We start from the raw sequence: 14672 nt of genomic DNA, 5'->3' as shown, positions 1-14672 counted from the left end.
GCTTTAGTAAGGCAAAGTATTTCCTGAATACTGAAAATAAACAAACAACAATAAAAGCCCAGTATTAATATATTAAGACAAGAGTTATACTTGTCTGCTATTTACAATACTCATTCCAGATTTTTATGAACTTGGACACACAGCTGCACAGTGTGAAACACAGGTATTGATGGAGGATGTCACAACTGCTCTCTACCACATTATACACCACATCAGGCATTATTTCTGCCTCAACATTCAAGCTAGAGGCTTCAGGCACTCTATGCTGCTGGTTAGGGATCAACAAAGGTTTGACATGGGGAAGCACACTTCAAACAGAAGATGACAAGGACATGGAGATCCGAGGTCTGTCTCTCTAACTCCAGATCTGCCAAGACACTTCCTCATATTTCCTGTTTCTGAGCACAGTCACATTTCTAGATTTTCCTCCTACCAAGTGTCCCTTTGCCATCTTCTCACCTAAGGCAAAAGCACAGACTTCAGAGCCTGAAATTGCTTCAGAGCTGCTTTGTATCTGTAAAATAAAATAAACCACTACTCATCCTTGAGTCTTACAATATACTTTTCATACTGTATTATACAAAACAGGCTTAGAAAGAAAAGGGGGAGAGGGTATCATTCTGCTGTACAATATATTTCATTCACTACATAGCCTTTTCTACAGTTGCAGTACCATATTCTGAAGGAAGAAATACAGTAAGATCCTTAATCTCTAAGGATGATTAGGTTAAAAAGCCCTCTCCTGAAATTTGATTTCTCACAAGTTTTCTGCACTTCCCAAGTTTCCTTCCTCTTCCACATATCTCAGAACAGTAGTGTTGGTTATTCAAGCCATAATATCATAACCTCCCTCCAACAGTCAGATCCTGGAGTCATGCAATGATTTTATTTAAGATGCTTTCTCTTTGTGCTAACAGTAGCAGTGATCACTATGCCTGAACTCTTAGTCACCCGTTGTAATCAGAGAACAGTTTTCAAGGCCTACATCCAATTAACCGATCTTACAAATTTGCATGTATCTAGATGTTCTCCAAGCAAAAAAAAGGAGAAGAATGTGCAGTTCTTCCTTTAATAGTTTCACTTGGTGGGGGGTGGAAATCATTTATGGTATGTAGAAGAATGGGGGTGGTTCCAAATTTTACAGAATATCAATTCAAATGCTTTCCAGTACAAAACTCATTGTAAAAAGGGAAAAGATGAGAAATTGAAAAGTAAATGGCATGCAGGCTTCCTAGTAATGGCAAATCAAAAATAAAACAGTTATCTGACACAGGGACAGTTAAGAGGACAAAAGACTGAATTGGGTGGACATGAAAAATTAAAGGAAAGACAAATTCGGAACTGATGTCAGGCCATACATTTTAATTGCGGAACTGCATGCCAGACATTAACACAGAGCTGGGGTCATTCGGAGAACGACCAAAGGGCACTGGGAGGACATTGGGCACACCAAATTTCTACAGAAAATCTTAACTAGTCTTTACATACTTGTACTACTGCTATGTTACTTGAAATATCTGGCACAAACCGTGGTGCTCCTTCAGCCAAAACCAAAACAAAACAAAACAAACCCAAACCCAGCCACACAGAAATGGAGAAAATAGTCATACCATCGAGGTTGTCAATCATAAGCAAGAAAAACTACAGGCACTCAAAATAAACTGCCCCTTTGGAGCTGAGGTCACCTTGTCAATATCAATCTTCTCATTTTGATGCATATTAAGAGCTACTGGAGTGTCCCCTTTCATCCTATGACTGTGAGTTGACCTTACTGACACTGCTGAATACAATATGGTCATTTAAGGATGTGGTAATTATTGGTAGCTGCACTAAGTAGCACACAAAGCATCATTGCTCTGGCTTGTATTGCCACCTGGCCTTTATTCTAATTTCCTTGTCTTGGCTCAAACTACATTCACATCAGTCCTTTATACAGGGTTATCTTCCACTGGACTCCCATAACAACTTATATGAAGAAGGAGTAATTTTTACTTATAAAACAATCTGTTGATTTACAAATTTGAACTAAGCCTACAAAAAAGCATGCTACGCAAAAACCTTCCTTCTTCCCTATCATATTGTCATTCTACATCTCTATCTTTAAAATTACATCAAGACACTGACAGAAAAAAATTATTCACTATTTTTATCTTGCCATTTGTAAAAAAGAAAAGTTTATTGAAGAGAAAGGCACATCTGTGAGAATATAATGCACACACCATTATGGCACGACACAGTGTGCTTGCTGAACTTCAGCCCTTTAACAGAAGCACAGAGATGACCTGCATGTAGGGTAGCACCAGTTTAATGGCCTTAATTTAGTTAAAACAATGTGTGTAGGACCCATTTATCAGTCTAAAGCACAGAAAGAAATTAAATCTATTCAATAACAATAAAAGATATGACCCACACACAAAACTATGACTTCAGTAAGACAACAAAAATCCCAACAAAACAGCTGTGACTGTGTTACTTTGCATGAACTTTTACTTACAAATGGGAGTTCTCAAAAGGGAATACTCTGTGTGCACTTCAGCATGGTATTAAAATGCTCTTTGTCAAATCCCATGTAGTCTCTCTGACAAAAACACTTGCAAATTAATCAAACAAGACTTCTGTCAAAATACAACAGAGCAACACACCACAGCTGGGTCAAGAACAAGACATCCTGCTGTTTGTGTCACAGCCTGTCACTGCAGAGGTGACACAACCCACACCCCAGCACTTCTCATATGCTGCAGCTCATTAGAAACAGTACTCCACCAAACTGCAGCACCTTTTCTGGTGGATTGTACTCCATTTCCAAACTGCATCAAAACGTAAGACAGCCTGCCTCCAAGGCTCAAGACTGAGAAAGGCAGGTACGTTAGGTATCTACACATGCTCCTTCTTGCATGACCTCAGAGTAGCTACAGCCTTGTGAGCCCAAGATGTGGACTTGCCTGGGGAACAATGGTCAACCTGAGCACACATGCCAGCTGCTGCACTGCTGCAGAACACAAGTCACAGGGCATCTTCATGCAGCAGCTTACTTCAGTCTGAAACTGGCTTTACTGATGAAGATATATAATGTGATCACTACTGAGATGACTTTTTGTTAAAAGGAAAAAGAAATAATCAATAGTAGCTTGGGCTGGAAAGAGACCTTGGAACTGATTTGGAGATGACATGCTGGGCTTAGGCCCAAAGCAGATACCCTGGCCAAATAGAGTCTAATGCTTTTAGCGTTCATTTAAAGATGACCTCAAATTAAATTTCCAATTGTAGGGGCCTGATTCACCCCAGGTTGTTTAAAAACACTGCAAAGAAGAAAAAAAAAAAATCCCAACACAAACATTCTTCCAAGGTTTTGGAGTTCAGCTTAATAAATTTTTAATCAGACCTTGTACATTCCTCCACACTTGTTTACTTTCTTTGCTATAGATTGTCACATTCTGCTAACCCAGAGGATCAATACAGAGACAAGCTTCTCTGACAGCTTGCAAACACTACTGTTTTCTTCACACTGCTTCTATTCAGTGCTACTGCTGTCACAGATACATCCACATTGTTAATGCTATTTATTTTCCCCCTGAAACAGACACAAAATGCTGTAGCAAGGAGAAGGAAAAACACTCCACCTATTTAAACTAAGCACACACACAAAAAAAAGTCACCTTGTTTTCCCATATCACAATCGAGACTTACAAAGTTAACTTACATACATTCATCCTTCCAGACTGCAGCAGTCCCATCACATCAGGTTCATCTGCAGTGCAGTCTTAGTTGCAAACTACGCCAGCAGTGTTTGCTTTGCAACTGCATGAAAAGTGAGAATAGGCCACATGCTGATGCCCCATCAAAAGGTTACTGAACCTGACCTCACTGTGAAATGCCACTATTTACATGCAGGAAAATATCCAGAGTACCAAAAATGCAGCAGTGATGGAAAACCTGTCATCTGCTACTCAGTATTTCAGTAGCTCGAACAGCCTGAACAGTACCTTTGCACAATTCACATTGCCCAAAGTTGTAGTGCTTACCTAAAGTGTCACTCTACAAAGATAAGGGTAACAAGGTGAGCAGGAAGGGAGGAGAAGGAGAAATAAATGCGAAAAATGCTTATTATCACTTTGACAGTGGCTTTGACTCTGTCCTGACAAACAATTAATGTGAGATTTTCACACTACCACTCATTTGGCAGAACACATTTAAGACAATACAAAACACAGATAGGATTTCAAATTAGCAAGATCACCAATGAATTATGTGAGGAGAATGATAGCAAGTCTGTGCTGGCACCAAGCTTGAGCATGCCACCTGGTATTCCAGATTGCATTGATCCCAGCCCGTGCTGATCCCCACCACCTGGTGCATTGCAAAATGCCTTTTCTGCAATACTGCAAGGCTTTCTGAGCAGCTCTCTTGGAAGGAGAGCCCTTCTGTTTCCAAGGTCACCCACATTTCAAGAAACAGCCTTGCAGAAAGGCTGCTTGGAAGGATCAGACCTTTATTTGCATCTCAGCACTGTAAGAACTGTACACCATTTTAGCCAGCTGACTGACCAATGCTTCTGACACTGCACTCGTTCTCACACCCAGGACTACTTCCTCATACCCATTCTGCTGATGGAGACCAATTATGCTTCTCCTGGACACAATCCACAGCAAGAAACCTCACTCCAAACCATCTCACTTACTTTTGCCCACATCAGGTTTTCCTTGCTGCCTCAATGCTACCATAACTTCACTGTTACTTATCTGCTATACCAGAAACTACCCAGGGGGAGGTCTGTTGCTATGTTTAGGTACAGAACATTTTGTTAAGTCCAAACAATAATGAAATGATCAGCTGTACAGCAGAAGAGGTCAGAAGCCTGATGTTGATGAGCAGAGGGGAAAACATGCAAGGGTCCAGCTCAGCTTTCCCATAGAAACCTCACTTTTATCAGGAACAAGTCACCGCTGTTGTTGCTCACATGCAGCCCTGCATTGCTATTTGTCTTCTCAAAGGCTGATAGGAAAAAGCTCCAGGAGTAACGACTGAAAAAAAAACGGTCAGAGGCTGCAAGCCTTGGCCAGGGCCCCTCCAAGGACACTGACAAGGAACTCAGCACGCAGTACCTGGTCCTCTAGTCCTTGCCAGCTCCTAGGGACATGCACCCAAGGGGGCCCCACACTAAAACATGACACAGCAAGCAGCACCACCTACAGCTTTGATGCTGAAAGACCTGCAAAACACGAAGTAGCAGATAAGTTATCACTCACCTTAACCAGAAAAGCCTGCATCTCACCTCTTAGACCACTGAGCCCTAGCAAATTTTCTAGGGTCTATCTGGCATAAAGGTCGGTAGGGGAGTTAAGAGACTGCCAGGGACACACATGGTCTGTGTGAGGTGTGGAGCTTCTCAGGGAAAACAAGCACAAGAGAGCTACAAGTAACTTGCAAAAAGATTGGTGCAAGGTCTGGTTGCATACTGGAAAACAACAAAAGATACATGAACCAGAATAAAAGCTGCCAAAATTATGTGAAATCATGAGGGGCTGGGGGGTTGTTTTTTATTTTGGGGGGTGGGGGGTGGGGGAGGTTGGTTTTGGTTTTTTTGAGAAAAACACATTTTAACTGATAGGATAAAGATGGAATTACTGCCATGTCTCTCACAGCTACAATGTTCTACATCTGGTATCAGGAATACTAAAGCACTCTCATGACATTGCTCTGTTTCCCACCTTGGCAAAGGGAGATAATTTATAATCTCTCTGCTCTCCAAACAGCTTAGAGGCTTCTTACACTAACATGAGTAAAAACTGTGCTGGCTCTTAGAGGGGAGGTAGAATAAAACTGCAAAACATTTTAAGTCTCCACATTAGCTATAGCTGGAAGGAAAATAGGAGACTCAGCAGACAAATTGCTCTACTCAATATGCCACATTATCTATTCCAAAAGGCAACTAGCAGAGGTGCAAGGATCAGCAGCGATGCAAGGATTCCCTACCATTAACAGTGCTAGTTCATGCTTATGTTTATACAGCATATTAGCCATACCTTTCTGAAGCTTGTCAACAATTGTCTCATACAAATTAAACCTTGAACTCTAAAATATTGGCCTCTCTGCCTTTTTCATGATAACAAACATCAAATGAGATAAATTTTTTACTGTAGAGGCTAGGAAAAGTCACTGATTCAAATCATGCAACAAAGGCAAAAGTCCACTTATCCTTGCCTCACCTAATATATACTCAATTGTTAATGTTCTCGTTGAAGCAAGTAACACCAGCCAGATGTGCTTTACCTGCTTCAGTTTACCAGAAAGACTGATTTGGAGCCCCAGCTGAAAGCCCACTTGCACTGACTGCCCTCAGCAGGATAGGCTGTGAACCCAGGAGCACTGGATGTTCCAGTCCAAGGCATATTTATGTGTTCAGGAACCCCCTTCACATCAGTGAGGTGCAGGAGCGAGGAACCCTCTCAGAGAATGTGTTATGAAGTTGAATGGAATAAATTACTTGCAACTATGAAAACTGAAGATAAATCATTCCTAGGCTCAAGGAGCAAGAGGTTGGGGCAGGTTCTGCTTTAGGCAATTAGGCATAGCTAAGTGAAGGGCACAGTTTCTTAATGAGTCCTTTTACCCCTGTACCAACAGGATGAATTATGTACAATATATATTCCAGTTCACCACTTCAGAAGATTAAAATGGCATCTCTCAGTTTTCCAGAAGTGAAAGGTTGGATTGCTATCTTTCCCACTTGCAAAACCTCTGGGACTAACAGACATCACTCCATCTGGGAGACAAAATCTGCCCTTCCAGCTGAGAGTATAAGCCACAAGTATTGATCAAACATCTACCTCCCTTCCACATAATAGAATTTCCCAGTGAGCTAATTGTTTTTACTTCTTTCATCTCCATAAATGAGGTCAATAGCAAGGACAAAAAAAAAAAAAAAAAGAAAAGAAAAAAAAAGCTAGCTAGAAGTTCTTGGCTTCAAAGTGAGAGGAAACAGAGCTTCCAGATTTTGGAGAGTGCTATACAGGATTTATAAAGTGTCATGGGATCTTCCAAGTATCTGAACTTATGATTGATTCACCTTAGGACAAGGCCTGCCTGCACTGCTCAATGATTTATGCCTTCTACATATGACATTACATTTTGGCAATGATGCTTGGAGGTCAACAATGCTCTTAATTCATGCTGTCCCTCCAACAGCGGCCAGCTCTCATCCACAGTTTCTAAAGCACTTTACAAAAATGCATGAAGCTTCACAACAGATGTGAAAGCAGGCACTGGTACCACAGTGTATGTCAGTGCCTCATCCTCAGTACCATCTGCCTGCAGTGACAGAACTGAAGAGAACTTCCTGCCCTGCAGCCCTGTGTTGTGAGGGTGAAAGCAAGGCAAAGTGGAATCACAGCAATAAGATTTGTACTTGTGGATATACGCCAACATCCTTTACAGAAAGGAAAACTAAGCCTCCAGCAAAGATGCAAATGCCAGAATTAAAACACGATGCTCAGAGGGAAAGTGGGTCCTTTGGCTTTTTCTCAAAGAAGCAATGATTCTCTGAATGTGGCCTTTACCCCTCCTCCCTTTTTTCCCTCCATACAGGGGCACATGTTCTAAATCAAGACTTTCCCTTGTGCAATACTGCAGTTTCCTGCTGTAAAAAAAACCTTATAGGACCCATTACTGTCTCAGCAAAATAACATTTTATAGCATAGCTATTACAGGCAAAAACATTAACAAGGATCAGGAATGCCTAAGACAGGCACCTGCAGTCTTCTGCTAGTATGGGTGGGGAAGCAACGAACTGGCTGCTAAACTCTTCACAGAGATATTCCCCATATTTTGGGACTAGCTAGAATTGAAAAGAAATCATCCTGATAGTACAAATAGCAAGAACAAAACTTCAGTTCTCCAAGAGAAAGATTTTAAAAAATAAATCCAAAACTCACCTCAACTTTGTACACAGCACAAGGAGCACATCCCATACTTTTTTCATCTGTCTCAGCCCTATGAGACTAGCAGTCAGAATGCTGGTTGCTTGTGGTGAAGCCTCTGACACACTCAGCACCAGTTTACAACCCCCAGGTTATCAATGGTTTATAACTGCCAAGTTATGAACCAAGTTATAACTGACAAGGTGGAGGAGTCAAAACAGGGCTGAGGCTTTGGGAGGTATAAAGTCAGTTATAACCTCACCAGGCCTTTCTCCTGCTAATCTTCAAGAAAAACACTACCTCTACAGGGAGGGTGGGAGGAGGGCTCTCATCTGTGTGGGCGGCCAAATAGCCAACAGGTGGAAACACTTTTACTCTCTCCCAGCTGATGCAATCCAAAACCCATACTGGAAGTCTCCCAGTTTGCTGTTCCTTGCTAACCACTAACACTAAATCCATACAAATCAGTTTTGCATTTTGGAAAGGTGCTTTTTAAACCAAACTCTGAATATTGTGGAGTTTGCAGAGACCAACTCTGAAGAGACAGAAGAGACATAGCAGACATTCCTGCTCTCAAAACACTGTGGTACCCCATCCACAGGGAGCAGCCCCCATTAAGCAAAAAGCTATGATAGAAGTAAGGTAAATAGTAACACTAAGTCCAACGTTTGTAAATGTACTCCGCAAAGCAAAATTGTTATGGGAAACCTCCTGACACATCTACATTGTTGCCAGAAAGGACACCTTATAGAACAGAAAATTACCCCGAAACACACACAGCTCAACTCTGGGAGTAATTTTTGAAAGTCTGTGAGCAAAGGTTATTATGTGTCTAGAATAATCTAGACAGCTGGACCATCGTGGGGGCAGCAGGACCGAACTCAGGATCTGTTTGTTTCCGGAGGAGCTTTTTGTAATGAACTTTATGAAAAGCCTTTTTGTAAATCCAAGTGAATTAAATTGCTTTATATAGGACTGGGATAAACAACTTATTGACAATTAGATTTTTTAAAAGTACTTAAATGATGAATGTTGGAAACAGATGAACATGCAAGAAAATTAGGCTAAAATAATATGTACATTTGAGAAAAAGTAGTTTTATTTTAAATCATACAAGCTATCCCATCAGTCAGGGGTTTAATGGTTTCAGAATAAATTCCTCACTCTTTTTTTTTTTTTTCTTTCAATCTATATCCTCTGTTAGATCACAGGATCATCTCTCAAGATTCTCAATAATTCATCACTTTCCCTGTGTTGATTGCTGTCTAATGTAACCTAGAAAACATTGCAAGATCTAAAGACATCTGAATATTCCTTCATCAGTCTGCAGCCTTATAATATTTGCAGTCTGTCTTGACCTTTTTTGAAAGAGCAGAGAACACTATGAATACATATTGAAAACTCCAGCATAAAGGCAAATGCCTATAGCATGGCTGTGTTTTTAGTCTGGCATCAGATATATATTGTCTTTTAAAGGAAACAAATGAAAGAAAGCAAACAAACAACAAATCAAACAACCAAAAACAAAGCAAAGAACTTACGATGAGCCAAACCAGAGAAAGTGATAGACCTATGACAATCTTAGCCGGCCTGATGAGACAAAAGTGTTTCTCAGCTACAAAAGTTACTTTAACCTATCTGGGGTTTGTTTTACTTAATTCTGTTGCTTCACTAAAGCCGCGTTCGTCCTCAGGCACTGAAACGCCAGATTTAGTGCAAACCTCAGAGGAGAAAGATGAGCACATATCAGTTCTGCCCCAATTATAGGCCACTTATTAGCTTGCTTTGTCTCTGGCGCAATGGTTTTACCCCTTGCCCCATTCATATGAAAGAAGCTCCAGAAAGACAGTAACGGGTTCACAATCACTCTTTTAGCTCTTTCGTCTGATGTGGTGGTGGGACTTCTGTCTCTAGGTTGTACCGATGGCTATCCTCCTCGGGGAGGGGGTGAAATCTATAATTTATGTTTGAGTTAACTTTTCAGTTAGCTAGTCTTTAGCTTGGTTTTTCTTACATTCAGGCTACAACCTACTCCTGCATGAAAAAAACATCTTGGGAGTTCCATCATAGATATTATGCATGGGTGACTTAACATGAGGCTTAAACGGCAACCTGTTTGTATCAAAGAAGACCAAACTAGTAAATGGATGATACTGTAAACAATTCAAGTAGCTTTTACTATTTAATTTCTATGGATCATAAGTTTGTTTTATAGTTCTATCAAACTTGCCCTTAATAGTAAGTAAAAAGTAACTATGGCAGCATTCTTCAAACATCTGTGTTTGAACAGTGACTGCACTGAGCATGAGGGGCTGCAGCTATAGTTTAATGAGGAAGTAAAAGCATAAAATGGCTCAGCGAATTTCCTCCCTCCTCTGCTTCCCTGTGAGTTTTTGCCAAAGCATATGACAGCCTGAGTTGTGCCACTTGGCAAACTAAAGAGAACTGATCCGAATCAAAAGTACCTCCTCTGTTTTCTCCTTTAGAAAAGAAAACCTGCAGCATTCATTCGGGATTACTATCCAAATGCCCATGTCCTTTGGCCACAGACCCTGATTTTACACCCAGGAAACCCTGGTATTTAGCAACAGAAATTAAAAGTCAAAGAGCCACCTGCTCCAGGCCACATCTTCACAGGTGATGTGTCTCAGGTTCACTGCTACGTTATCTTGCTGCCAAGTAAGTTTTCAGTAAAGCAAACTCTGGTTAGGAATTTAAGAACCTCCAGAATAGTAAAACATAACCCAGGGAGGGAAAAAATAAAAAAAAAAAAATTAAAGGTAAAATATTCCAACTATACTGAATTTCCCAATATTCCCCCAAAAGAAACTGATTCAGGAAAAAGCATTGAAATGCTTTTTCATTCCCTACAATATCAGCAACCCAACACTTCTGGTACTATATAAAAGCAAATATCTTTGTACCATGGAGAATTAATTTTAATTTATTTCCTCTGTTCCCTCCATTCAGGCAACAGCTTGATATATTGATCTTCCATGCATTTCCATTTTCTCCACCAATACCTTTCTTATAATTAGAATGAGCTGCTCTATTAAGCTTCTTAATAGATTCTAAGTTCTCAAAACCCAATAACTTCAGGACAATACATTGAAACAGACAACAAATTAAGCTTGGTATTTGCGAATGCTAGGCTTCATCAACAGTGACCTTTAAAGCTACAGCAAGGATGTTGTTTAAAAGGAGTTGCAGAGAAAACATTGCCTACTTTGTCTAACTGTATTCATTTGTGTCAATGCTACAACACTCTGAATCTGTTTGCAGTTTGTTAGCGGCCAGGAACAAATTACAGTCCTGATGTGAAATGGCAATGGACATTTGCAGATGTCAATGAATTCACTTAGAGCTGTGGGTCCATGGCAGTTGCTTAATAAAAGTATGTAAGTAAGTAAGTAAGTAAATAAATAAATAAAAGAGCTCCATATTTAGCTGCATCACCTATCACAGACACAACCTAGCTTGAGCAATGAAGTCAAGACTGGCCATAGCTTTGTGTATGCAAGCATCATTGAGCATAACACACAGCACAAAAGTATTCTGACAGTCTAACATGGTTATTTTAATTGTATCAATTGAATCCAATAACTATGCTGCAATATCACATTAACAGTTTTAAATACAATGTGAATAGATGTTTTATTTGCAAACCATTACAAAGATGTAATTCCATTTTAAAATAGCAAACCATATAAAATCTTTCTTTCATCACTGTTTAGCCCCAGTATGATCTCTAGATTCTCCCACAGTCATACAGCCAGCTACCATTACAGGTATTTTTAATTCTCTTGAGTCAGAGAAGAGTTTTCTACCACAAGTAAAGAAGAGAGTGGCTTGAAAGTGTGTGGGGTGAAGTCTTGAACACACAATGAGCAACTGGAGCCAGGGCATGGGGATGACCTAACAGACACTTTGCAAACTGCTGTAGCAGGCATTTGCCTGATACCTATCCCATAACCCAGCCTGTAGGACAGGGCATGAGACCTTGTCTGCTCTAGTATATGTATCACCAATTCCAGCTTGAAATCACACTGAAGTGATACTAAAAGTTAGGAGGAATGAGACTTTTTTAAAGTAATCTGGTAGTCAAAGTGGAAACTATTCTTCATCTACCTTTATACTTCCTAGGAAAGGCTTTATTTAAAAAGCCATGTCTCAGGTGCTCCTCACATAGTATTGGCCTCTTTTAAGCATTTGCACAGATAGAACTGTACATAACAGATATTCAAGAACACAACTGCCCTCTTGATTGCACACCATCACCCCTTCACATCCCATCTATTTTTAATTCTAATTCAAAACTGCATGTGACCTGTTTCTCTGTAATTTCAATTTCTCTCATGTTACACATTTCTGCAGCCTCATATCACAGAATCACAAAATATTAGGGGTTGGAAGAAACCTCTAGAGATCAAGTCCAAGCCCTCTGTTAATGCAGGATTACCTAAGGCAGACTAGGCAGGGACTCATCCAAGCAGGTTTTGAATGTCTCCAGAGAAGGAGACTCCACAGCTTCTCTGGGCAGCCTGTTCCAGTGCTCCATCACTCTCACCATAAATAAGCATCCCCTTATGTTGAGGCAGAACCTCTTGTGTTCAAGGTTGCACCAGCTGTTCCTTGTCCTATAATGCTATGGAAAAAACCTGGCACCTTCATCTTGACACCCACCCCTCAGATATTTACAGACATTGAGAAGATCCCCTCTCAGCCTTTCCAAGTTCTCTCAGTCTTTCTTCATAGGAGATACATTCCAAGACCCACGATCATCCTTTTCTGGGCTGAACTCTTGCTGTTTAAAACCCCTTGCTCACAGGCATTTAGTCCCCTCTCCAAGATAATATATTTTGGGACACAGGTCATTTTACATTACTCTCTCAGAAGGTTCCTATAGTGACTTCTACCAGAAGGTTACTTTTTTTTTGTTGGGTTTTTTTTTTTTCTCCTTAAACATGGAAATCATTACACAAACAACTTTGCTTTTCTTACAGGTTTTCATGTTTGCCTTGGGCTAAATCACAAACAAGACTGGTAATTATTCATACCTCCTGCAGCCCTGACTAGGTTTATCCAAGATAAGAACAGTTCAGCTCCTTGTTCCACCACCTGCCAGCATAGACTGTTGCCAGTGCTTCTCTCTGGTAACTCAGGCTCGCCTTCCCCCCACCCCCCTCTCAGCTATGAAGAAGAGTAAATAGTATTTTTCTTTTCCTAGCAGGCAGTTTTACTTGGTGGCTGCAGTAACAGGCAGAGCTTGTGGCTTCAGCCTCCTGCCCTCCAAAAGCCCAAGCAAGAGGGAAATGCAGACTACAGGCTCAGATAGGCAGTGGGAAATGGGGTTCTGAGGACAGAGGGAGGCATTTCGCTTTTCAGGCCCCAGTTTCTTCTCCAAGACCAGCAGCTTTCCCCACTGCCAGGTCAGTAAGCAGTGGCTCTCCAGAACAAGCCTCCCTCAGCTTTGGTGCACAGGTGCTGGTACAGCACAAAGGAGGTGTGAAGCACTCAACACAGTGCAGCCTTCTCAGCTCTAACCACTGCTTTTTTTTATCTAAAGGACAAACCTAAAATATTCAATGTTAAAAACTATTAGAGGACATTACTAGTACTAAAGCCAAGATTTTATTTAGCCTTGCTAGCTAAAACCCAAACATTTGTTACTAAGACTCTGGTAGCTCTCCTCATACCCAGTATCAAGATCTCTCCCAGCTGTAGCTGGGAGTGTAGCACAGATGTCATTTTCAGATAAATACAGTAATGATTTCAACCTGTGCATTCTGCTCCCCATATGCTGGAACAGAGGATTTACAGCGGCCTTCCCTGCACCACTGTAAATCACAGCCCATGAACAACAAGCAAGTGAGGTGGCTCTAGCCAAGATCACCTTGTGACCAGGCTAGTGCAAGGGCTCCCTGGGTCCAAAGCAGTGCAACTCCTTAGGCACTCAAAAAGACAACAACTTGTCACACACAAATACGTAAGATGGAACTTTTCTTACAAGAGCATAAAAAGAGATTAATGGAAAACACACACTTGATGGTTTAGATTAGCACAATATGACAGAAGAAACAGCCCTGCATGGTGGGCCACCCTGTGCCAATCTGTGGGGCAAAGAATGCCAACAGCTTGTAAATCTCTGTAGGGAGCAGTTGTCTATTCAGCAGAGAACCTTCAATTATTTAAGCATAAATCATGTTTTTGTATTCACATGACCTCAGTTGAATCTCATAGGCAAAACCCAATTACTGACAAATTAGTTTGCATTGGGCTTCAGCCTAATATCATATAGGCAAACTTGGATGCATTAGAATTTGAATATCAGTACACAGAATATTGTGAGATTAATTGAGAAAATCCTGAAATGCTGAGCATTCAAAGTCTACAAACCCCTTCAGCAGAAAGCTTTTGTGTGAGGCAGCCTGATCCATGCAGGATCTCCCATCTGAGATAGCAAATATTACTACAGTGTAATAATAATTATGAATTTTGGCTTGATAAAGAATGAACTTGTTCAGGAAGGAGACTGCAAAATTACTGATTTTATCTGTCCCACTGCCTGTTTGAGGATGAAGTATTAAAAATACGTGTATCACAGTAACTATTTGATGCCATATATGGCAGAAAAAAATATTCATTCCTCTGCTCTTTCAACAGAATGTTTAAAGCTACTTGTCATGCAGAGAAATACTTAAACAATTTAATTTAACAGCATTGAAACCATCTTCTCTCTCTCCTCTCCGTTCATCT

Source organism: Dryobates pubescens, chromosome 8, assembly GCF_014839835.1.
Source record: "Dryobates pubescens isolate bDryPub1 chromosome 8, bDryPub1.pri, whole genome shotgun sequence".
Classification (NCBI taxonomy): Eukaryota; Metazoa; Chordata; class Aves; order Piciformes; family Picidae; genus Dryobates; species Dryobates pubescens.
The sequence above is the reverse complement of the archived record's forward strand: the minus strand, read 5'-3'. Positions refer to the sequence as shown.